This window comes from Notamacropus eugenii, chromosome 7, assembly GCF_028372415.1.
Source record: "Notamacropus eugenii isolate mMacEug1 chromosome 7, mMacEug1.pri_v2, whole genome shotgun sequence".
Lineage (NCBI taxonomy): Eukaryota > Metazoa > Chordata > Mammalia > Diprotodontia > Macropodidae > Notamacropus > Notamacropus eugenii.
Window position 1 is genome coordinate 55,671,017 of NC_092878.1, and position 23,639 is coordinate 55,694,655.

A 23,639-nucleotide genomic window follows, 5' to 3' on the forward strand; every position below is an offset into this window, starting at 1 on the left:
GTCACCTGTGGGTGGAGGTACTTGTGCGGCCGCTGGAGATCCCGTCCCTGAAGCCTGCTCGGATCTGTTCCTCTCGGTGCCGCGGCCACGGCAGGGCTGTACTCAGCTCCCAGTCCCGGCGCCCAGTCCGCAGCACGAAGGACCTTTTACGAGAGGTTTGCAGGTCTCTCCGGAACAGAAATCTCCCTCGCTCCAATGTTCTGTGGCCTCTGGGTGCAGAATTCGCCGTGAGTTACTTCTTTGTAGTTGTTCTATGGGTTGTGGGTTCGGAGCTATGTGTATGTGTGTCTTTCTACTACGCCATCTTGCTGATAACCTTGACTACTAATTTGAAAGTACATTTGCAACTGATCACCAAGAGGCGTGTTAGTTTGCTCTTGCTGGGCTTCTACCGTTTGGTTTGAGAATTGAATTACCTAGTAATGTCTATAGATCAGGTGTAAGAAGACCTTGAAATTTTTGTAGACATGGTGAACTGGAATACATCATTCCACTAATTTCTCTACCTAAAAGATGCCATCTGGAAGACATTGTTTATAAAGTATACCACACCTCTCAGCTTCAGTTTCCTCATCTATAAAATAAGAAATAATGGGTTGAAAAAGATGGTCTCTAAGGTCCCTGACTCTAAACCTGTGATTCTGTAATATCTCTCTCTCTCTCTCTCTCTCTCTCTCTCTCTCTCTCTCTCTCTCTCTCTCTCTCTCTCTCTCTCTCTCTTTCTCCTCCTCCTCCCCCCCTTTCCACTCTCCCTCTGATGAGATCTTCAAATAGTATAGTCCTTCAGAGTTTCACAGTACCATATTCATTCAAAAATGACTAATAATACTTGCTATCTTTAATGCTTTAAAGTTTACAAAATGTTCCATTACAAAATTCCTTGATGTCATCATAATTAGCTATCATTCCATCTCCCCCTGAGCCTCATTTCTCCTAAACCTATTCTTTATCCTCAAGAGAACCTCTAGCCTCTCTACCCCTCCCTGTTCTCCCAGGCTCCATTCTGGCTTTGCTTTCCTCCTTTCCAAATATTGATTCTACAGATAACCAATTCAAATCCCTATTGTCCCTTCCTGTCAATTCCCTGCCCTCTTATCTATTGCACTCATACCTAAGCAAACTGTAACCTCAGATTACCCTTACCACCCGCGTCCACTCCTACTCAAGGACCACTGAAGGATGTTGGTGGAAGTCAAGAAACCACATTGTTTGAATCTGTTACAACTTTACATAATTTAATCTCAACTGGGATTTCACTATATCAATATTATTCCTTTACACATCCTTAATAGCTTCTCCCATCCACCTCAGTGGTTGTTTCAGATTTTCTCTTCTCGCCTCAAAGCTCCCACAACACTCTTTCCCCTTTCCTCTTAGCATAGTACTTTCCCTTATATTTTGTTGAGAAAATATCTTAATAAAAGCTTATTGAATTGAAGGAAGAGGAGTGCATTGCGGAGGTTCACCAAAGATGACAAGGAACAATTATACTCATCAGAAGACATGAAAACTGTTTTATTTTTGTTCTGATTAGTCACATGTCTTTCTCCCACTATGGCTGAAAATTCTTTGCTTCTGTTCTACCATTTCATCTTTGGGATTTAAGATTTATGTATATATTTAGTGGCTTGGGATTTAAGATGTATGTATTAATTTTAGGATTGAAGGATACTAAACATTCTCTTCTGGGCATTATTTACTACTAGCTAGTATTAATATATTAGTGTATGTAAAATGTAGATACACAAAATAGATCAGTTCTGTAATCAGTTGCTTCATCCAAGAATTTCTTGCAATTAAATCCATTGAGTGCCTGCATAGACCTTGGCCTAAAGGGCCCAAGGTCTCCCACTGCATCCTGGGTCATCTCCAGTCATTCTGATGAATATCTGGTCATTGGATTCCGGTGGTTCTGGAGGAGAAGTGAGGCTGGTGCCCTGCACAGCCCTCCCTCACTCAAAACAAAGTCAAGTGCAAGTCATGTCATCACTTCTCTGATGGCATGGTCTTCTTTGGCAATGAAGGACAAACCCAACAATCGAGAAAACAGAAGCCATTCACTCAAAACTCACTCTTCTTCCCGACTTTCCATCTCCATCTCCAAATGCTTTGACATTCTCCTCTTTTTCTTATTTTATTCTAGTCTCTAATGAATAGGGGACCTTTCGCCTCACCAAAGCCAATCCCTCAACTCTGGATTTTACCCTTTCTAGGCTTTTCTTTCTGAAAAAATCACTTCCACAATCAATCCACTTCCCTCTAAATTCAAATACCTTCCAATCTACCAGCTTCTTCCCTGCTACTTATAGATCTGCTCAGTTCTAATCCTTCCTTAAAAATACATGAGTTGACCTTACCATCCCTTCAAACCAACATCCTGTATCTTCCATCTCCCATACAAACTTCTAGAAAAAAAATGTCTATTCTTATTGTCTCCATTTCTTTTCATATACTCCTCAAACCCTTGCAATTTGACCTGATTTCTTTGCTCAGCTGAAACTGTGCTCTCCAAAGATTTTATATTTACAAAATCCAGTGATCTTTTCTCAGTCCTAATCATCTCTTCAACATTTAACATTATTGATGACTCCTTCTTCCTGGGAATCATTTTCTGGGTTTTCATAAGAAAACCTCATTCTTTTCCTACTTTCTCTTGATCTCCCATTGCTATATTTCCATCCATGTCCTGACTCCCTAACTGTGGGTGGGCTTCAACCTATATTCCCAGACTTATTACACATTATTCATATTCAAATTCCAGTCAAGATGGTCAACTTGCAATGCTTCACAGATAACATTTCATTTTTCATCCTTATACCTTTTTATAGATAGTCCAGCATTCCTGTAATTTATTCCCTTCCCACCTTCCCTTCATACACCTCCTACATCAGACTTTCTCTGATCATCCAAGATTATCTCAGGGTGCCATGCAACCATAAAATTGTCTGTCTTTCTTGCTTATGTAACTTTCTGGATCTAAAATTTTGGATTTGAAGATTATAGATCCAGAGCCAAAAGAGATTCCAGAAGCCATATCATCTAAATCTTTCACATTTTAAATGTGGAAACCAAGGCTCAGAAAGCTTAAATGATTTGCTTCAGAGTTAACAGAACTTATATAATACGTTATACCATAAGTTATGTTCTACATATAATAGAAGTATATAACAGAGCTAAATCTTGGTCCTCTGACTCCAGAGACAATGTTCTTTCTACTTACTCTCTGTGTGATCTTGGGAAAAATTCCTTAATTTCTCTGAGCCTTAGTTCCCTCATCTATAAAATGAGGGGGTTGGACTAGATGGTTTCTGAGGTTCCTTCCAGCTCTCGAGCTATGATCCTATGATTCATTTTGTGATATTACATCATAGTAATGGATTGGATTTGTTCTGGGGGAAGGGTCCCTAGCCCCCTGGCCCCTCAGCCTCCACCCAAATCATTCCATATTTTCTTTGTACATAACCCATATCCTTTCTCCCACTAGAGTGTTTGCTCCTTGAGGTCAAGGGCTCTTTCACTTTGTCACTGACTATTTAATGTTGACCACAGTGCCTATATATAACACATTACAATCAGCCAGTATTCATTAAAAGCAATGTTATATAATATATATTATAATTATAATATATCATATATATCAGTACTATGTATTTCATGTATATAATGTAAATTATTTCATTTAGGCATTGAAACAACTTTGTGTGCCATACACTACAAGTATTCCTTTCCTCATTTTACAGAAGAGGAGCTAGAGGGTCAGAGAGCCATTTGGCTGTTTTTTTATCCACACAGATCATAAGTAACTGAGGCAGAATCCAGTTTTTTCTCAATTCTAAGTCAAATATTCCATCAGCCTCTCCACACTGGCCCATCTTTACATGCATTATCTCGCTCATTTCTCACAGTAACATTGATATGGATGGTTCAAGTATTCCACCAAGAAACAGACTCCAAGAAGTCTTGTCAAGGTTACATGACTAATAAGTAGAGGGGGCCAGAACTTGAAACAGGTCTTCTGTCTCCAAACCAGCACATTTTCTCCTCTCCCATAGGACTTCACTTAAATGATGTGTGCTTTCTATTTAAAGAGGAAATTCCAAACACTTAATTATTCTGTGATTTCTTTCATTCTTTTTTTAAAAAAAATTAAACGTTTTTATTTAACATTTTGAATTCCAAATTCTCTCCCTCTCTCTCTCTCCTTCCACACCCCAGATAGTGAACAATCAGATGTAAGTTATGCATGTGCAGTTATGTAAAACATTTCCATAGTAGCCATTTTGTGTGTGTCCTTGGTTGCTGAAGACCATACCATCAGAGAAATAATGACATGACTTGCACTTGACTTTGTTTTGAGTGAGGGAGGGCTGTGCAGCCCACCAGCCTCACTTCTCCTCCAGAGCCATCTGAATCCAGTGACCAGATATTCATCAGGATGACTAGAGATGGCCCAGGATGAGGCAGTTGGGGTGAAGTGACTTGACCAAGGTCACACAGCTAGTGCGGGTCAAGTGTCTGAGGTGAGATTTGACTCCTGCACTGGTGCTCTATCCACTGCACCACCTAGCTGCTCCTCAAGCCATTTTGTACAAGAAGACTAGAATAAAAAGAAAGAAAGAAAGTGAAAAAATAGCCTGCTTCATTCTGTATTCAATGCATATCAGTTCTCTCTCGGTGAATAGTATGCTTCTCCATTAGTCCTTTGGGATTGTCTTGGATCACTGTATTGCTGAGAGTAGTTAAGTCATTCACTGTTCTTTATTGGACAATACTGCTGTCACTGCATACAATGTACTTCTGGTTCTGTTCATTTCACTATGCATTAGTTCATGTAAGCCTTTCTAAGTTTTCCTGAAATCATCCTGCTCGTTATTTTGAACAGCACAATAATATTCCGTTACAATCATATAGCACGCTTGTTTGGCCATTCCCCAACTGATGAGCATCCCTTTGGTTTCCTTTTCTTAACCACCACAGAAAGTTGCTATAAATATTTTTGTGTGGATGGGTCGTTTACCCTTTCCTGGACATCTTTGATATCCTTCATTCTTAGGAGGATCTAGTCTAAAAACTGTCTGAGCCTCACCATCATTGTGGTTGCTGTTGGTAATAACAGGATTGTTTTATGTTATTATTCTAGGACCATAAAGATTAGTGTACCTGATCCTACTCGAAGGAGAGGAATGGAAAAATTGGGCAAGAAAATAAGGACACAAACTACATGCTGCCCAAAATCCTCTCATTGGTCAGATACATATCTAGAAAGGAAGATGGTATTTGCTTGTTTACATATTTTATATTTACACTTTTCATTACTACTATTGTAGAAGCCACCTTTAAGAAACCGTGACTTTCCAGAGATTAAATTAACTCCTTGACTTTGGGTCCAAGGAGTCCATGCTTAGATTTCAGAGAGTCTATGAACTTTTTTTTCATATTTTGATAACTGTATTTCAATTTAATTGGGTTTCTTTTTAAACCTGTGTGTTTTATTTTATGTATTCAAAAAGCATTATCCTGAGAAAGGGTCCATAAGTTTCACCAGATTGAGCCAGGGAACCACGACAGAAAAAAGGGTTAAGAACTACTGCCATACACATTTGTCTTTTTTGAATTTAGGGACCTCACAGACTGTGGTCATTCTCATTAAAGCTGGGCTGTGATTAATCATTTGTTTCTAGACCTAGTGATTCAATCCTCGCTCACAAAGAAGGTATTATCCAAAGAATCTGTCTCATTTTTGGTGTCTTGGTATGTCGCTGAGGAACAGCTTGTTCTAAGATGGGTAAACATAATTTATATTCTACTTCATTCTGTCTACAAAGGGCATTAAAAACATGATTAAAAAGGGAGTGTGTAAGAGGTAGAAAGAGACAGAGTCAAGAGACAGAAAAAGACTATGGAGAGGGGGGAGAAGATTCTTTCTACACTCTCTTGGCTGAAAGACTGGCTCATATGGAATATGATTTCTCTTTAAAAAAAGACAAAAATGTAAACTGTGGACTCCTTACTGCTTACATCGGAGGTATACGTGTGTGTGTTCTATCTAAACTAACCATTCATTTGCTAATGTTTGTAAGAGTTTTGTGAACTTTGGGATATATACTCAAGCAATGGTGCCCTTGGAGGTATGATCAAAAAGGGAAGGAATTTAGGGTAAGAGATAATAATTTAGAATCACGTCCATGAAATGTGAGGAAATTATCAAGATTTAAACTGAGTCACATTCTTTTTGATATAGATGATTATGTATGCACAAAGTTCAGAAAGTTCATCTATACCATATAATTTGGATCCAAACATTTTCCCCAGTCTCCATATATTCTACAGCACTTGTCTGTACATCAGAGAAGGAAACAAAATTGAGAATATTTTCAACAAAAGTATTGTTATTCTTAGGGAAAGAATTCTAGGTGATCAGAAGGGCATCTCCTGAAAAAAACAGCTTCCAAGTTTCCTATGTTGTTATTGTTGAGTAGTTTTTCCAGTCATGTTCCTATTTGGGGTTTTCTTGGCAAAGATGCTGAAATGATTTCCCATTTCCTTTTCTAGTTTGTATTACAGATGAAGAAACTGAGACAGAGTTAAGTGACTTGCTCAGGGTCACACAGCTAGTAAGTGTCTGAGGCCAGATTTGAATTCAGAAAGATAAGTCTTCCCGCCTCCAAGCCTGGTGCTCTATCCACTGCACCACCTAACTACCTCAGATTTCTTATAGATCCTCTCAAAGGCACTCCTTCATGCTACTGGAATGAAGGACCCTGGGAAGGGACTCTTCCCTTAGACCATATACCATCCATTATTACAATGTAATATCACAGAATGGATCATTGGATAACAGCTCTGAAGCTGGAAGGAACTTCAGAGACCATCTTGTCAAACCCCTTCCTTTTACAAATGAGAAAATTGAGGCTCAGAGAAGTTAAGAGAGTTTTCCCAAGTTCATAGAGATAATAAACAGAAAGAACACTGGCTCTGAAGTCAGAGGACCAAGGTTCAACTCCTGAGTTTTACATTAACTATACTACAACTTGGAGCAAGTCATTTAACCTCCATGGCCTCAGTTTCCTCATTGGTTTGGACTATATGGCTGCTTGGGTCATTTGACTCTGGATCTATAATATTCAGATCCAGAAAGTAACAGAAACAAGGAAGACAGATTGTATAATAACATGGCACCCCTGATAATCTTTTCTAATTTTGTTTTTTTAACTCATCTAATTTTCTCCAAACTTACCTTTCTCTCAGATATCCTGTTGGCTAACAAATGTAAACAAGCACCCAGAAGCACTTCTCACTTGCCACAGCTAGCTGGTGTTGTGAAGAGAGCACTAAGCCTAGTCAGGAAGACCTGAGCTCAAATATGACCTGAGACAGCTATTAGCTGTATGATCCTGGGTAAGTCACTTAACCCTTCTTTGAGTTGGTTTCCTCATCTGTAAAAGGAGATAATAACACCTAACTCCCAAGTTGTTGTGAGGATCAAACTAGATAATATTTGTAAAGCTCTTGGCACGATACCTGGCACATATTAGGTGATGCTATATAACTGCTCGCTATTATTATTCTCATTAATTATGTGCATATAGACTAGATCTTTTGCCTACTCCCTGAAGACTCCTCTACCAAAACTGCCCACCAGATTTTTCCAGGGTCTTGTCGTTAGTGTCTAAAATACTGATATTGCTCTGTTGAAAGGCATTGGAACCCAGAGCTACCACAAATCCAGTGCTTGAAACATGAGTAAAACATATAATCTTCCATCACCCCTAATATTTACTCTTCCCATTCTCCCACAAATCCAGGCACAGCACCCCTACCGTATTACCTCAGAGACTGCCAGGTTCCAACACCAATCACTACTGTCAAGAGAACATCTGTTAAACTCGGAGACAGGAGTGTCAATGAATGGTTGCAGACAGCTGCACTGTCTTCTTTGCACAGCTGTCTGCATTGTCCATCATTTTCAACCCTAACCACTCACCAGATAGGTGTTTGTGGGTTAATTAGTATTAAAGAGTATTTTAGCAAATATAACCATCACAGAATTAGGCTCTAAGTTCCCCCTGATACAGACTAAATTCTGGGAGGTGGGGGAAGACTTTGGAGTGACAAGACATTTTAATCAAAGCTTAATTTTTGAATAATATTCAAGTAGTTTTAAATAGAGACATTCTGCTATTTTCACCAAACCACTATGTAAAGAAAGAGATATATACATCTTATTCATATGTATAAGTTATGGACAGGTACTTTGATGTGCAACACCTCTTAAACTTCTTAAATTTAAATATGGGGTCATGAAAAAATTGACAACATTAAAAGTTTTCTGAATGCACAAAGACCAAAAATTAATTAAAAATCAGACATGAATCTGAGGTGCTTCTGTCGGTGCTTGCCTGTCTTGCATTGGGTAACTTTACCGTAGCCTCAGACCACTCAATGCCAAGGAGTACTGCCTAAATGCGAAAAGGGGTCCAGTAGAGAAAGCTTAAGAAGCCCTGTTATAGAGAACAAATATTACAATTTGCATGGATGAAGGTAATTTCCACACAGGAAATCATGAACTCATGATACATTGTTTTATATATATATATGTGTGTGTGTGTGTGTGTGTGTGTGTGTGTAATGTTTCTAATACATTTTTATTAAAATGTTATGTGTTCTTTTCCTAAGTTTTTCTTCTTTATAGCTCTCAGATGTGACTAGAAGGTACAATAGCTTAAGAACCAGATTTTGGGATCAGGAAGACCTGAGTGCAAATCCTGCCTCAGTCACAGTTTACTAAACCTTAAGTCAATTGACCCTTCTTAGACTCAGTTCCCTCACATGTAAAACAGACATAATAAGACACTTTTTTGAAGTTTAAAGCATCGTATAAATATTAACTGTTATTTCCATCTTTGAGTATTTTATAGGTCCTTGTCTTGAATTTTGTTAGATTCACATTTTAACTACAGAAAGCTTTTTATTGTGTCAGTTGTGTTAAAAAACCAAAGAAAATTTTATCTACTCATGGAATCCTAAAATTTTAGGGTATCATCTAGATGTATTTTCACAAGATTTTTCAAGGAAAAGTACTGAGAAGCAGACTGGAAAGAAACACAAAGACTTTAATCCCAGATTTGCCTCAAGCATTTACTGAGTATATGCTAATAAATATGGAATTAAGGTCATGTCAACACTATTTCAACACAACCAATCAAAATCATGAAGATCTTACCAGTTACTCATAGGGGTTGTTTAAAGGCATCAGGAAGTAGACTGGAGATGGCATGTTTGGAGACTGGCTTGTGAGTGACAGAGGAAGAAACACAGATGGAGAACTAACATTGGTGTGAAGGACTTTATTGACCAAGAAAGGGGTTCATTAACCTATATGAAAAGGAAAAGATGAACTATAATATGGGCTTATATGGAATCAAAGACTGATTCTAGGAGAGTCAGTCTGTTTGCAGGAGCTTGGGGAAAGTGAACGATGAGGGAGATTCAGAGTATTTCTACCAGAAAAACAAATAAAGGGAAGAAGTTAAGAAAAGTCGATAAGACAAGTGGAAGTTGTACAGTCCTGAAGTGAGTACATGAGGAGCCTGGGTCCTCACGTAGGTGCGTATGTATGCATGTGTATATATGCATATATATATATATATATATATATATGCATATATATGTACACACATATTTTGGGATGTGCTGTAAATAATAATATGATAACACTATTTATAATTCTATAATAATATTTATTAATAGCCAACATTTACATACCATCTAGCATATACCAAACCCTTTACTATTATTATCTCATCTGATCTTCCCTAAAACCCTGGGAGGTAGGTGTTATTAGCATCCTTATTTTACAAATTGGGAAACTGAGGCAAACCGAGATGAAATAACTTACCCAGAGTCACATAGCTAATAGGTGTCTGAGGGCAAATTTGAACTCAAGTCTCCCTGACTTTAGATCTGGTACTCTATCCCCTGTTCCACTAGCTGCCCCTATGTTAGCATAGAGATCAATGATAAGAGAGTGTTAATCAGATTTATCTCAGATCTCTTATCTAAATAGACTACTTCCTGAACTTTCCTAGTCGGTTTCAGAAAGATGTTGTCCACATGGTATTGGAGGACCTTGAGCATAAGATATCTATATCTATAAGTAGCAAGTTTATGACATGTCACCAAAGGTCAACTCATCATCTCCCCTCTAAAAGTCCCCCTTTCCCTGACTTCCCCATTTCCACTGATGGCTTCCTCATCCCCCTGACTTGAAAGCTTAGAATCATCTTTGACTCTTCTTCCTCCCCTTACTCAATCAATCATTTATTAAGTGTTCATTATATGCCAAACACCGTGCTAAAAGCTGGAGCTACAGGTACAAAGAATAAAACAATCCCTTCTCACAATAGGCTTATATTTTAATGGAGGAGATAATAAGCATGCCCTAAAATATAAACATTAAGTTCAACACAAATAGATACAAATATAAATGAATACAAATATATACAAAATTGTTAAATATAAAGTCGCTTGGAAGAGAAAACACTGGTTGCGGGGAGGGGGGGCGAGTAGAGAAACGATTTATTCAGAAGATAATACCTGGTCTGTATTTTAAAGGAAGGCACTCTGTGAGATGGAGGCCAGAAGGGAGTGCATCTCAAGCATGGGAGACCACCAGAACAATGACAGCAAAGGGGAGATGAAATATCATGTGTGAAGAACAGAAAGAAGACCAGTTGGGCATGAATAAAGAGTGGAGGGAGGTGGGGAGTAATGGCCAATAAGGTTAGAAAAATAGGCTACCAAACAGCTGTCAACTCTAGGACTCACCTATGCAATTTAGATGTTTTTCTCCACTCATACAATTACCACCCCTCACCCACCTCCTTTCTTAGACTATTGTAATATATAATCTTTTAACTGGTTTCCCTGCCTCCAATCTCTCCCCTCCAACCCAGCCAAACAAAGCTGCCAAAATAATTTTCCTTATGTATAATATCTGAACATAGCACTCTCCTGCTCAAGAAATTGAAGTGGCTCCCTATTACCTGTTAATAACATTTTCTCCATCCATCAATTATTTGCTGTGAGAACTACAGCAAGAGCTAAAACCTGAGATTGAGCCTAAGAGAAATGAAAATGGAGCACTCTGAAGAAGAAAAAAGAACGGAGAGAGGGAGTAAAAATAAATTAATTTTGTTTTCAATTAAGTTTTATGAATACTTTTAAAAATATCTTATGATCATAGATTTAGAACTTGGAAGGAACTTCAGAAGCCATCTACTGCAATCCCCTCAATTTAGAGATGAGGAAAATGAAGCCCGGAGAGCCTAAAGAACTTGCCCAAGGCCACATTGTCATTTCTGTGTATGCCCCCTACACACACGCATGCACGCACATGCACATGCACACGCAAACGCACACACGCACACACACACACACACACACACACACACACACACTAGAATTGAACCTTCCTTTGTAATAAAAACAAGAGAAACAGTTAAGCAAAGACAACTGAGTGACCACATTTTACAATATAGACGACATTCTTCCCTTGTAGTTCCCTAGAACTATGCCTAGAACTGTCATTATCTGTTCCCTGGAATCATGATCATCCTCTCCATCCAATCCTTTTTCCAAGGGACAAATCTGTTTTGAATATTATTCTGTCAATAACAGAAAGCTGCCTGCTTTATCCAACGTGACTTTTTGGGACTCGCTATGGTTCTGGGCAGAGCTAAGGTGCGAATAAGGAGAATTCTTCTCTCCACCCTTCTTCCCATTCCAAACAGCTAGAAGGAATGTCGCTTGTAATTATGATATGGCCAAGATGGCTAAGCAGGTCAACTGCTAACATACCTGTAGGATAAAATAACAAGCTCTTCAATTTAGCATATAAGGAACTTTACAGTCTGGCTCCAACCTGCCTTTCCAATCTTATTTCATATCATTTCCCTTCATACTTAAGTTCCCTGATTTTATTCAGCTGTTTCCTACCCCATGCATTCACACTGGCCATCCCCTAGGCCTACAAAACATTCCTTCCTCTTCCTAAAGAAATGTTTCTCTTCCTTCCAAGGACCAGCTCACTTTCTGCCTTCTCCATGAAGTCTACTTTCATACCTTGAGCTGAAATGAGCCCTTTGTCTGTGCCTCTATCACACTCTACCACTCTAATGCTTATTTGTCTTCATGTTTATTATGTATATCCTTAGTAGACTATAAGATTTTTGGGAATATGGATTGTTTAGTTTATCATTGATGTATTCCCAGTGCCTAATAAAGTGCTTTTGAGCATAGAAGTTGTTTAGTATTTGAAATACATGAAAGCAAGGGCAGGATTATAAAGAAAGGACACTAATTTGGACAGTGAAAGATATATGTAAAGTCTTTGCCAAATGATTGCCATTTTAAATTTCTGTTCTTTCTATTTTATCAAGCCACCCGTAGCCTCAACTGGATAATATACCAATGTGAGAAATGAATATTCCTCTCATATTTAGTAACTATTTCATTAGATACAAGGTGTCCCTCTTTCCTACTTCCTTATCTAGAAATCAACCGATGTGGGAAGTCTCTCATAGAGATTTATCCAATCTGAGATCTAATCAAACAGTAAAAGAAATTCTAAGTTTGGGCTAATGGGTGTATTCCTGTTTATTGTGTTGGCTCAGACAGGCCTGGGAAAAATGCTGATTCTCCCCATCATAAAGAGATGTAATATGGAAATTGATGTCTCTCTGACCAACATTTGAGTGACCTAAGTCATGTACTGCAAGATAGCCCACCTCCCATTGTATTAACAAATCACAGCTGATTGCCATCCCTTGGAAACATCTACTTTTCAAAGGGCATATAAATTGTGACTCCACTGCTAGTAGGGGTCTTTGGTCTAAGAGAGGTGACTAAATGAACATCCTTTTATTAATAATCTACTGGCTTCATTAATAAAATGATTAAATTCAGAAACTATGTCTCAAACCTTTTTAATCATCACACTAGGATGTAAATAAAAGTTATGGTTGTTAATGGGGGCTCCAATCATTGTCACTAATTTTCTTTTTTTTTTTTAATTTTTTAATTGATGAAATAAAGCATTTCCATCACATAGTATGGTTTTTAAAAGATGATTGTACATGAAATTGCAAATCAATTATGTACAACTTGCTATTCTTTTAAAATATATAATAAAGTTATAATGTTTCTTTTTTTTCTTTCCCCCACCCTAGAGATGACTACCACTAAACACAAATATGTGTGTGTGTGTGTGTGTGTGTGCACATGCATAAAATAATTCTATACATACTTCTATTAATCATTTCTTTCTCTGGATGCAGATAGCATCTTCCTTCATACATCCTTTGCTGTTAATTTGGGTATTTATAATAGTCAAAATGACTTAGCCACTCAAAGTGGTTGTTAAAACACTATTGCTGTTACTGTATATGTTTTCTTGCTTTTACTTATTTGATTCTTCATTATTTCATGCAAGTCTATCCATGTATTTCTAAGATCATTGATCTCATCATTCCTTATAGCACAGTAGTATTTTATCAAAATCATATACCACAACTTGTTTGACTGTCACTATTTTTCAAAATATCTCATTGCAAGCTTTATTTCCCTACATCTGTCACAACCTGGTTTCTGCTCCTTAAAAGGAAGCTACTTGTTTGTGACCAAGATATAAGTTGGGACACAAAGCTTTGGCCATGTTATGAAATTAGGCTTCTAAAGGGGCTCTGTTAGAGGCAGCTAGGTCATGTTCTGCCAACCCTGGAATGAGGAAGACTCATCTTTATGAGTTCAAATCCAGCCTCAGATACTTACTAGCAATGTGACCCTGGGCAAGTCACTTCACCCTGTTTTCCTCAGTTTCCTCACCTGTCAAATGAGCTGGAAAAGGAAATGGCAAACCACTCTACTATCTTTCCCAAGAAAATCCCAAATGGGATCACAAAGAATCTGAAATGAATGAAAATGACTGAAAAATGAAAAGGGGCTTTATCATTGGGTAATTGAAAAATACTAGACTGAAAGAATACAAATCCTGACTCTGCTGTTTGGATAACTCTAGGACCTTGAGTAAATCATTCCTCTTAGCCTAGATGATCTCAAAGATTCCTACCAGGTCCAGCTCAAGAAATGATGATTTTAAAGTGTCATTTCAAACATTCCATTTCGCTTCTGAAGTAGCATTGTAATAAAACACTGAACTCAAAAACCTGGATTCAAAATTGCCTCAGATACTTACTAGCTACACAACCCTGAGCGAGTCATTCAAACTCCCTATGTCTCATTGGACTTGATGGTCTCTAATATCCCTTTCAGCACTGAACCTATGATCCTATGGCCCTATCAAAGAATTTCATAAGAAAATATTTCCTGCGAAATCATACAACTATATTCAAATGTTTAAGGTGATGGTCAAATGATCATAGAAGTTTACAACTGGGACGAAATGTAAGATCATCTGATCCAAATCCCTTATTTTAAAGGGGAGGAAACTAAAACTTAGATGGTTGAAGTGTGTTGTCCAAAAATGTACAATTGCTGGGTGACAGCATTAAAGACAGATCCCAGGTCTCCTTATTCCTATTTTATGGGTACAGTTTGTTTGTCCTTTCCTTCTACCATGAAATAATGATCTTCTGTGGAAATAGTTTTTTTGGGAACCCCTGACTATATAATTAAGTTCTTTCCATGAAATTAAACATGGACCAATATTCCTAAAGTCTAAAAGAAATTATATGTGTATGGATGCACACTTGCACTGACTGGGAAGGAGTGTGATAACCAGCTCTCAAAGAGAGGGTATCTCTTGGATGTCTTGGCCACAGACACCTTCATTAGGTGGAGGTGATGATCTCCAAAAGAAACATCAAAGTTTTCTAATGTAAATATGGTAATAGGTTCAATGAGGAAGTTATAAGATACATCTAGTTCTATATTCCCTCTTTGTCTGACTTTTCGAGAAACCTCCATGTAATTGTTGAAGGGTGTTGCTTGAATTCTCTTAGCCTAATACTAAAAATAATTCCTTATATTTGTTCAACACATTAAGTTTCTGAAGGAATTTCACATACCTGAACGTTACCTTCATAAAGAAAGGTTGAGATGGCCAAGAGAAGAAGGGATAACAAGGGAATGTGTAGGGTTTGAAGCCCTAATGCCTTTTGAAAACACTTTTTGGAGAAGACAAAGTCACTCTCTAGGAACAGGAGAAGGGTACTATGACTTTTGCATGCATATATGCACATGTACACACACGAACAGACATTTGTTTAAGAATGAAAATTAGTGGATCAACTTAATCCATCATGAAGGAACACTGTGTCAAAGCAGTGTTATTTTGGTTGTTGTGGCTTCTGTGTGAGTGGTTCCCAACCACAGGAGTATCTGGTAGCCATCTGAGAGAAGTTGGATTGGTTAAGAAGATGGGACTGGTTGTGGCAAATGCAGGTAGAGCTAGTACATATTGTTCAGACCTGGAAAAAAATTTTCCAACATAATAATTTTCAAAAAGTATTTATTGGCAGAACATGGTTAGCCTACTGTTAAAAATATGCATAGAGATGCTGAACCTGAGTTTTTATCCCACCCTTTTCCTCTCTCCCACCCTTTTTGCCTGTCCTTACTTCTCATGTTACACCTCCACATTCCACCCCTACTAACTTTGCCCTGTACATCGATGTTTATATACAGACCTTCCCAAACACATATACATGTGTAAATACACACAGACACAAACATATATTTCCATCATAAACTGAAATTGGTGGGACATTGTTACTGTAGTGTTTTGAGACTTTTAAGATGAGAGGTTTGTTTTCCACTGAAAATGGTGCTTTCATATGATTTTGGAAACATTATTAATGTTGATAGCACCACCATCCTTCCAGTCACCCAGAAGCATGGTCATGGCTGAGAGAAATCACCATGCCATATGCTCTGATTCCTTTCAGAGTCCATCACTATGGTAAGCTCTGGGAATTTAATATATATTTCTTCCTAATATATTTCCTTCAAAAATTATATAATTTCCATTTATGGGAAATCAGAAAGACATGATCAGATAGACAATTCTTTTATCTTTAAATTGTCAAATATCTTTTTTTGTTTCATCCTGTCAAAATCACATATTTTGACTAGTTTTAAACTGAGCATATAGCAGACCAGCTTCTCCTTGATCTTTTCCTTTCAGATAAAATCTTGAATTGTCATTAGACTCTTTCTGCAATGTTTTTTCTCCCCAAGCACAACATGCCAGGATTTAGTTTCTCCTTTCCCTAGTCTGTATCAACATCATAAAAGATTTGAAGTTTCACCTTTCAGGTGAATCTTTTCATCTCTTTCTCTTCTTCCAAGCATCACAAAGGAGATAAAGCAATTGTCCTTGAGTTGAAAATCTGTTATTAAAAATAATGATGGAAAAAATGTAAGTTCATTTAGTGGGAAGACTTTGTACCTTTATTCCTCTCTGGGCTCTACTCCTGACTTTTTGAACTTGTTTCTGTACCCTTCCCTAGCATTCTTCTCACCCTGGAAGATTCCTTCACCGCTGTCGCCACTTTCTTTGATGGATCATTTCCTCCTGGAACCTCCATCTTCAAGATATTTCCCAAGCCAACCATATTTACTCTTTCATTCCTCAGTCAGCTCTCCGCTTTTGACTCTCCAAACTTCTTTCTCTACTATGCACCACCCCCACACATTTCATGGATATCTTTCCCTTCCTATCATCTTTCAGCCTTCTTTTATGTATTATCTTTTCCCCCATTAGAATATAAGCTCCTTGAGGGCAAGAACTATCTTTCTATTTGCTTCTATGTGTATTCTCAACACTTAGCACCAAGTTTGGCAGATGATCAGCATTTAATAAATGCTTACTGGCTTGACTTTGTAAGTTGCTTTAGTTTAACTGGGGACAGTGTGCTATAGGCATCTACCTTGAATGAGGATGAAAGTAATCAGGATTCCTAAGGGGAAAATATCAATTATACCTTAAAACTGTCACAAAATGCATCTACTTCACCCCCTACCAAAAAATACTTGCCTTATCATTCAAGTGAAAAAGATCAAACTGTAAAGGAAAGCACCAATCATATTTCAGGTCGGAGAGTAACAAATCTATGATTCTGTGCCAAGTGGAGCCCAGCACAGTAACCAATAAGGTATTAGTTTCTAACAGTGTTGTCAATTGAACATTATCTGTTTGTAAAAATAGAAAAAACTTGGCACCAGAATTTCCATACCTCCTTCCTGTTGTCTGCAATTCTCACCTTCCCACTCTCCACCTCCCTACCACCACACCATAAAAAAGTTGCAATACGGTTTGAGTTGGGAATCTTCTGGAAGCATCTTTGGTGCATATAATGCTCAAAACAATGAAAGAATAAATTGGGAGAAGATTGTGTCAGGTAATGTTTATGATTTGCAAAATGTCAGAAGCATTTCTCTAGTTTATTTGTGGCTCTCTCACAGGTCTCCCGTAAATTTAGATACATCACTCACTCAGTGCCTTGGCTATTTTATTGAGAATGACTCCCTCTGCTATGTAAAAACCTCTTCAAAGATCTGCTGAGATTATGTGATTGACTATTTGTGAAGTCATTTTAGTTTCCTGGGTGGTCTGTGTTATCTAAGTATGATTATATGGCTATTGATGTCAGAGAATCCAAACTGGTCTCATCTAAGTAAAAAACTCCCCAGTGTTATCTCAACACATTTAAAGAGGATTCTAAAATATTAATGTCCCACCGAAAAGCCAGAGACATTCTTAAAGACTTGGAAACAAAACCCAAAGTGCAAAAAGTTACTCTCCTAAACTTGAGGGAAAAGCCCAGTAATGATGGCTTGTCTTTGTATTTTCTTTTCTCTGAGCCATAACTAAATGGGGCAGCTGGGGTTTGTCTCAGGGTCCTAAAATCTAGAGCAGAAGTTCTTAACACTTTTGTGTCATGGATCCCTTTGGCAGTCTGGTGAAATCTATGGACAGAAAAAATATTTGTTGCCTACCTTTATAATTAAAGGAAACGAGAAATTTCAGTTAGAGGTTAGTGAAAAACAAAGATGTAATTTTTTTTCCCACCCAAGTTAATAAACTTCCTGAAATCCATGGACTTCATGTTCTTAACATGAATCCCCTGATCTAGGGGATTCTATCAGCACTGTCAAAGGCTGTGCTTTTTCTTCTCATTTTCCATGGCTATACACCCCAGGTGAGCTCTCCCTATCACCTGATCTGCCCACTTTGCTCAATGTGCAGAATTCCTAGTTATGGCTCTGCTCCTTCCTCAGAGGAGTGCAAAGTACTTCATAGATATCTAGTGACAAATGGTAGCATTCACCTCATTTTACAACTGGGGCAGAAATCAGTTAGGGAGATACCTATAGCTATTTAGTAAATAAATGTAGAAAGTGACTGAATGAGGAGTTCCCTTGATTTGACCAAACGTTTTGTTCCCTGAGTCAAACAAATGCGCAGTGAAATCATCCCACTTGCCAAGTCAATATCTGTCTTTTTTTTTGATGCTCCTCAGTTTCTAGATTTGTTTTAGCTCCTCTGCCAGAGCTGCAAACCTTATTTATTTATTTTTTCTGTGTAAATGTTTGTGGTTTTTGCTAAATGGATCAGTTATATCAACACGTCCTATCACATTATTAGTTTTATCAAATAACAGAATGTACAGCCTGCCAGCCAGAATGTGTTTGGTGTATGTCTATCCAGTACATCTTGTAACAACCCTTTTCTAATATAGTTTAGATTTTTTCCTTGTAAGTTAACACATTTATCAGCCCATATTTCAAGGCAAATTTTCTAGTGCATAATTTCTGCAGGAGAATTTTCCCTGTTAATGGGATCCATAGACACTAAAATGCTTCATTCCCTATTTCTGTGTGCATGGAAATTGCTGACTGTTGAAAAACAAAATGTTGACTGGATGGAAGAAAGGAAGGAAAACAAGGGAGGGAGGGATGAAGAGTAGGAGGGATAGAGAAAGGAAGCGGGGTGGGGGGAGAAGGAAGGAAATAAGTTTTGTTTTTCTGGGTTTTTTATTAAGCACTTATTACGTGCCAGGCACTAGGCTAAACATTTTATAAATATTATCCCATTTGAGCCTTGTAACAACCCAAGTAGGTGCTACAATAATCTCTATTTTACAAATGAGAAAACTAGAGGCAGACAGAGGTTAAGTGATTTGCCCAGGGTCATACTTGTAATACATGTCTGAGAACAGATTTGAATTCAGGTCTTCCTGACACCAGGCCCAGTAGTGCTTCCTCCTAGTTATTGTATGCCTTGTGCCTCTACATTTATCAGCCTAGTTTTTCTCCATTAATTCCTTGTGATCCTTTTTGGTGGCCATCACTCTGTCTGGGGGCTGTGGAGTTCTCAAACATTTGGGTTTGGCTGGAAGAGCAAATCTGCTGCATCCAACACATTTTCTTTTAATTGCTAAGCCCATGTGTATTTTAGGAGGAAATTTGATCCATATGTTTCTGATTCATCTACATTGAAGTCACCAAAATGTTTTGTAAGAGAGACTGAGATGAGTCTTTTCTTTCCCTTAGAGACAGGAAGTCGAGGTTGTGAGGAGGAAGTTACCCCCAAACCCATCCTGACCTAGGGTTCATTGGTTAAAAAAAAGAAAAAGCCAAACTTTATGAGGTTTGCATGGGACTTCGCTGGTTCCAAAGCATTTTCCTAGCCCATTCCCATTATAACCCAAGTTACCAAGGTCCAAGCTATCTTTTGTGTCTATGGAGCAGCACATGAGAGCAAATCTCTTCTTTTCAGATTGAAGATTCTCTGTAGGAAATGACTTGATTTTGCCTCATGGTTTGTGTAGGGGTAGAGAAAGGTATGTATTGACCACTTTGCCATGGAACAACTCTGGTATCCTGGTATTTCCCTTATAATTGGTGACTCTCCGATGTCATTAGTCCATAGAGAATACAACACGAGAGAACGGTCTTCTAGGGATTGAGACTCTTGCCAGAGAGTGTTTTGTGGGCTTTCTTGACAAGCTTCCTCCACCCACTGTCATTTGCCAATTAGGCCTAGGATTTGAAGAAACTTTAAAGTCAACCAGTGTGTTTATCCATGTGGATCTCAAGGTCCAACAGTTTCATTAGCAGAGAAAAACAATTGGTGAGAGAGAGAATGTCTGTGAGCCTAGAGAAATAATGATGTTTGGGTGCTTTGATTTCTTCAGAGACTTCCCCACCACATTGAATCACTCCCCTTTATCTTTCCAAACCATCTCACCACCCTTCCCTTGTGACCCACCTCTGCATGCTAATGTCCTAAACCAAAAGCAAACTCATCATTCGCTGGCCAGACAAGGTTTTCCAAGATCTCTCTGCTCTAATTACTGAGCTGCTGCTGCCATAGCCTTGAAAACAGTTGAAGATGTGTAATGCTTCCTTCCCGTGTGCAAAACACATGGCTACCAGATATTCCGGTGGTCAGGAGTACAGAGTCACTCAAAAGTCACTGATATAACCATGATGATGGTGCTGCCTTATGCAGTCGTGGTCCTCGTGGTGAGAAATTGGGATGCTGCCCTAGCATGCCAATTCATCCCTTGAACAAACAGGGGGACATGTGTAGAGTTGGCTTCAGGGTGATTATCCCAAGACTCAGAATTCAGAGAATGCTCTCCTGCTAGCTATTGGGTAGTTCCCTGTGAGGGGAAAGGAATGTGGTTCTGTTAGCTTGTTCTAAAAGAGACCTGACATTTTCTGGAACATTGAACACATATGAATACACCCAAAGAGTGAGTTAACCCTGTCTAGCAAAAAGGTTTTAGTACTCAAAGCTCATAGAAATTCTGCACAGCCTATGGAATTCAGAATCAGTTTTCCTTAAACTATTTCTCTCATTTCTTTAGGCATGCAAAGGTTCTTGGAGGTTGTTTGAGTTTTCACCCCATGTGGAATCCTTTGTACAAAACTTCTGACAAGTAGCTGAATATCCAGTCTATGCTGAACACTTCTGGTGGCAGCAAACTTACTGCCTCATGTACTTTTCGTTGATTTCTATTTATCCTCTTTCTATTTATTCTGTAGATGACTACATAGGGACCTCTTGCCTCCCCTTTCCATGAGGGAGATCCATGAGGATAGGGATTGATTTACTATTTGCATTTGTATCATCACTGCTGATTTAGTACGTTATCTCTTCAAAGACTTTTCAGGAGGTTAGCATTTAAAAGAACAGAAAAAGTTCTTTTACATAAAGAACAAAATGAGTTCAATCAATTGTTAAATGATATAAGATATTGCTGCATTTTGATAGCTAAAAGGAAAAGAACTCTGGTTTAATAAAAACTGCTAAAATATATGCATGATGAAGCACAGCTTTCAAATGGGATTTGAGCATCCTGGGACATAAAATGAAAGTAGGATAAACATAAAGACGCAAAAAGCCTTTGTAAAAAGATGTATGATGATGAGTCATCCCACAATTGCCTTGTATTTATTTTTATATACTTTAATGTATACACCCCAAAAGAAAGTAACTTCCCAGAGGACATGGGCTGATTCATTGTGTTCCCCAAGCCTAGCACAGTGCCTGGCACAAAATAGTGTTTAATAAATGCTTGTTGACTGAGTATTTTTGATTTCTTGCTTATCTAGTCTGTTCCATTGATCTACTTTTCCATTTTGTTGTTCAGCCATTTCAGAGTCTTTGCAACCCTATCTGGGGTTTTCTTGGGAAAGATACTGGAGTGGTTTGTCATTTCCTTCTCCAGCTCATTTTACAGATGAGGAAACTGAGGCAAAGAGGATTAAGGGATTTGCCCAGGGTTACACAGCCAGTAAGTGTCAGGTCAGATTTGAACTCATGAAGATGAGCTTTCCTGACTCCGGTCCTAGAATTCTATCCACTGAGTCACCTAGATGCTCTCTGTACCACCTACCTGCCCCTAATAAAAAAATTACATTTTTTAACCAGCTCCAAGTGGTTTTGGTAATTATAGTTTTATACAATGGTTTGAGGTCATGAAGTGCTATTCCCCCACCTTCCCCCACTTTATTTCCCTTTAGGTCCCAGACATTTTGTTCTTCCAAATTTTAACCTGATTTTGTCTCATTCTATAGAGTGACCCCTTGGTAATTTGATTGATATAGCATTATGTCTGTAAATTCCTGTAGATAATATCTCTTTAAATTATATTGTCATGGTCCAATTATAAGCAATACATAGCCTTTTAGTTACTTAAGATTTTATTTCTAAGAAGAGTATTTTGCAACTTATTCATATAAGTCTTGAGTGAGGTAGACTGACCACCAGATACTACATACATTTTGTAGTTATTTTGTATATGGTTTCTTTTTCTATCTTTTATCTATCATTTTTTAAATTTTTTATAGGGATGCTGATAAATTTTGTGTATCTATTTTGCATCTCTTGGTTTAATTTTTAAAAAACTACTGTTTGCTGATTCTATAAAGTTTTCAAAGGAAACCTTCATGCCATCTGCAAAAATGATAATTTTGTTTCTTCTTTACCAATTATTGAGGTTTTAGTATTATTCTCTTGTGATGTTTCTATTGCTGCCATTTTTAGAACTACAGCAAATAACAATGGAAAAGAGTGGCATTGAAATATTTCTTTTAAATACACAAAAGGGAACAGAGGGAGTCATAGATTAGTGCGACATCTTTGAAAATGACATGTTGAATTTATTATATACTTAAAAAGAAAAGCAAATTGTACATAAAAGAGATTTTCAGTGTTGTATACAAAACCTAGCACAGTGCCTGGCATAGAATGGGTGTATAATAAATGCTTGTTGACTGATTGTTTATGATTCTTCTGTTTTCTGTTCTAATAAGGATATAGAAATATTTATTTTATTTAGTGTTTCCTAAATAGAGAATAAAATAAAATTCAAAGGAAGGAGAAGAAATATCAAGTCTCTCCAATCCATCCCACACAAGGCTGTCTGACCATATCATGGTCAATTGGCTCTCTCTACTAGTTCCCTATCAACTTTAAGGTCAAATACAAACTCCTCTTTTTGATATTTCAAGTCTTTCATGATCCAACCTAATTTTCTTATATTATTACGTTACTTTCCTGCACATACTCTTCAGTCTAGTCCAATTGGCCTTGTTATTGTACCTATGTGATTTTAAATACTCCAACCTCATGTCTTTGAACAAACTCTCCCCATGCCTGCAAAGTCCTCTTCCTCACTTCTACCTCTTAGAATTCCTAGTTTACTTCAGCACTCAACTCAAATGTCACTTTTGTAAGGTATCATGTTGCATTTTTATTTCAATGATGTAAAATAATTTTTATTAAGCTTGCCCTTGATTTTTCAGGATTTCTATTTTTGTACTTAATTGGGGATTTTAAATTTGTTCTTTTTCTAGTTTTTCTTTTTACTGCATGTCCAATTCGCTGATCTGTTCTCTCTCTCTCTCTCTCTCTCTCTCTTTCTGTTTTTATTGATTTAAGCATTTAGAGATATAAATTTTCTCCTAAGTATTGCTTTAGTGGCATCTCACACATTTTGGTATGTTGACTCATTGTTGTCATTATATGTAATAAAATTATTGATTGTTTCTATGATTTGCTTTTTTACCCACTCATTCTTTAGTTTGTTTTAGATTGCTTAGTT

General features: G+C 37.7%; 1 pseudogene; it reads left to right on the forward strand.

Annotated features, from left to right (window-relative positions):
• Positions 1–23,639, forward strand: part of LOC140514474 (enhancer of rudimentary homolog pseudogene) — a 73,367-nt pseudogene that overhangs the window by 39,447 nt on the left and 10,281 nt on the right.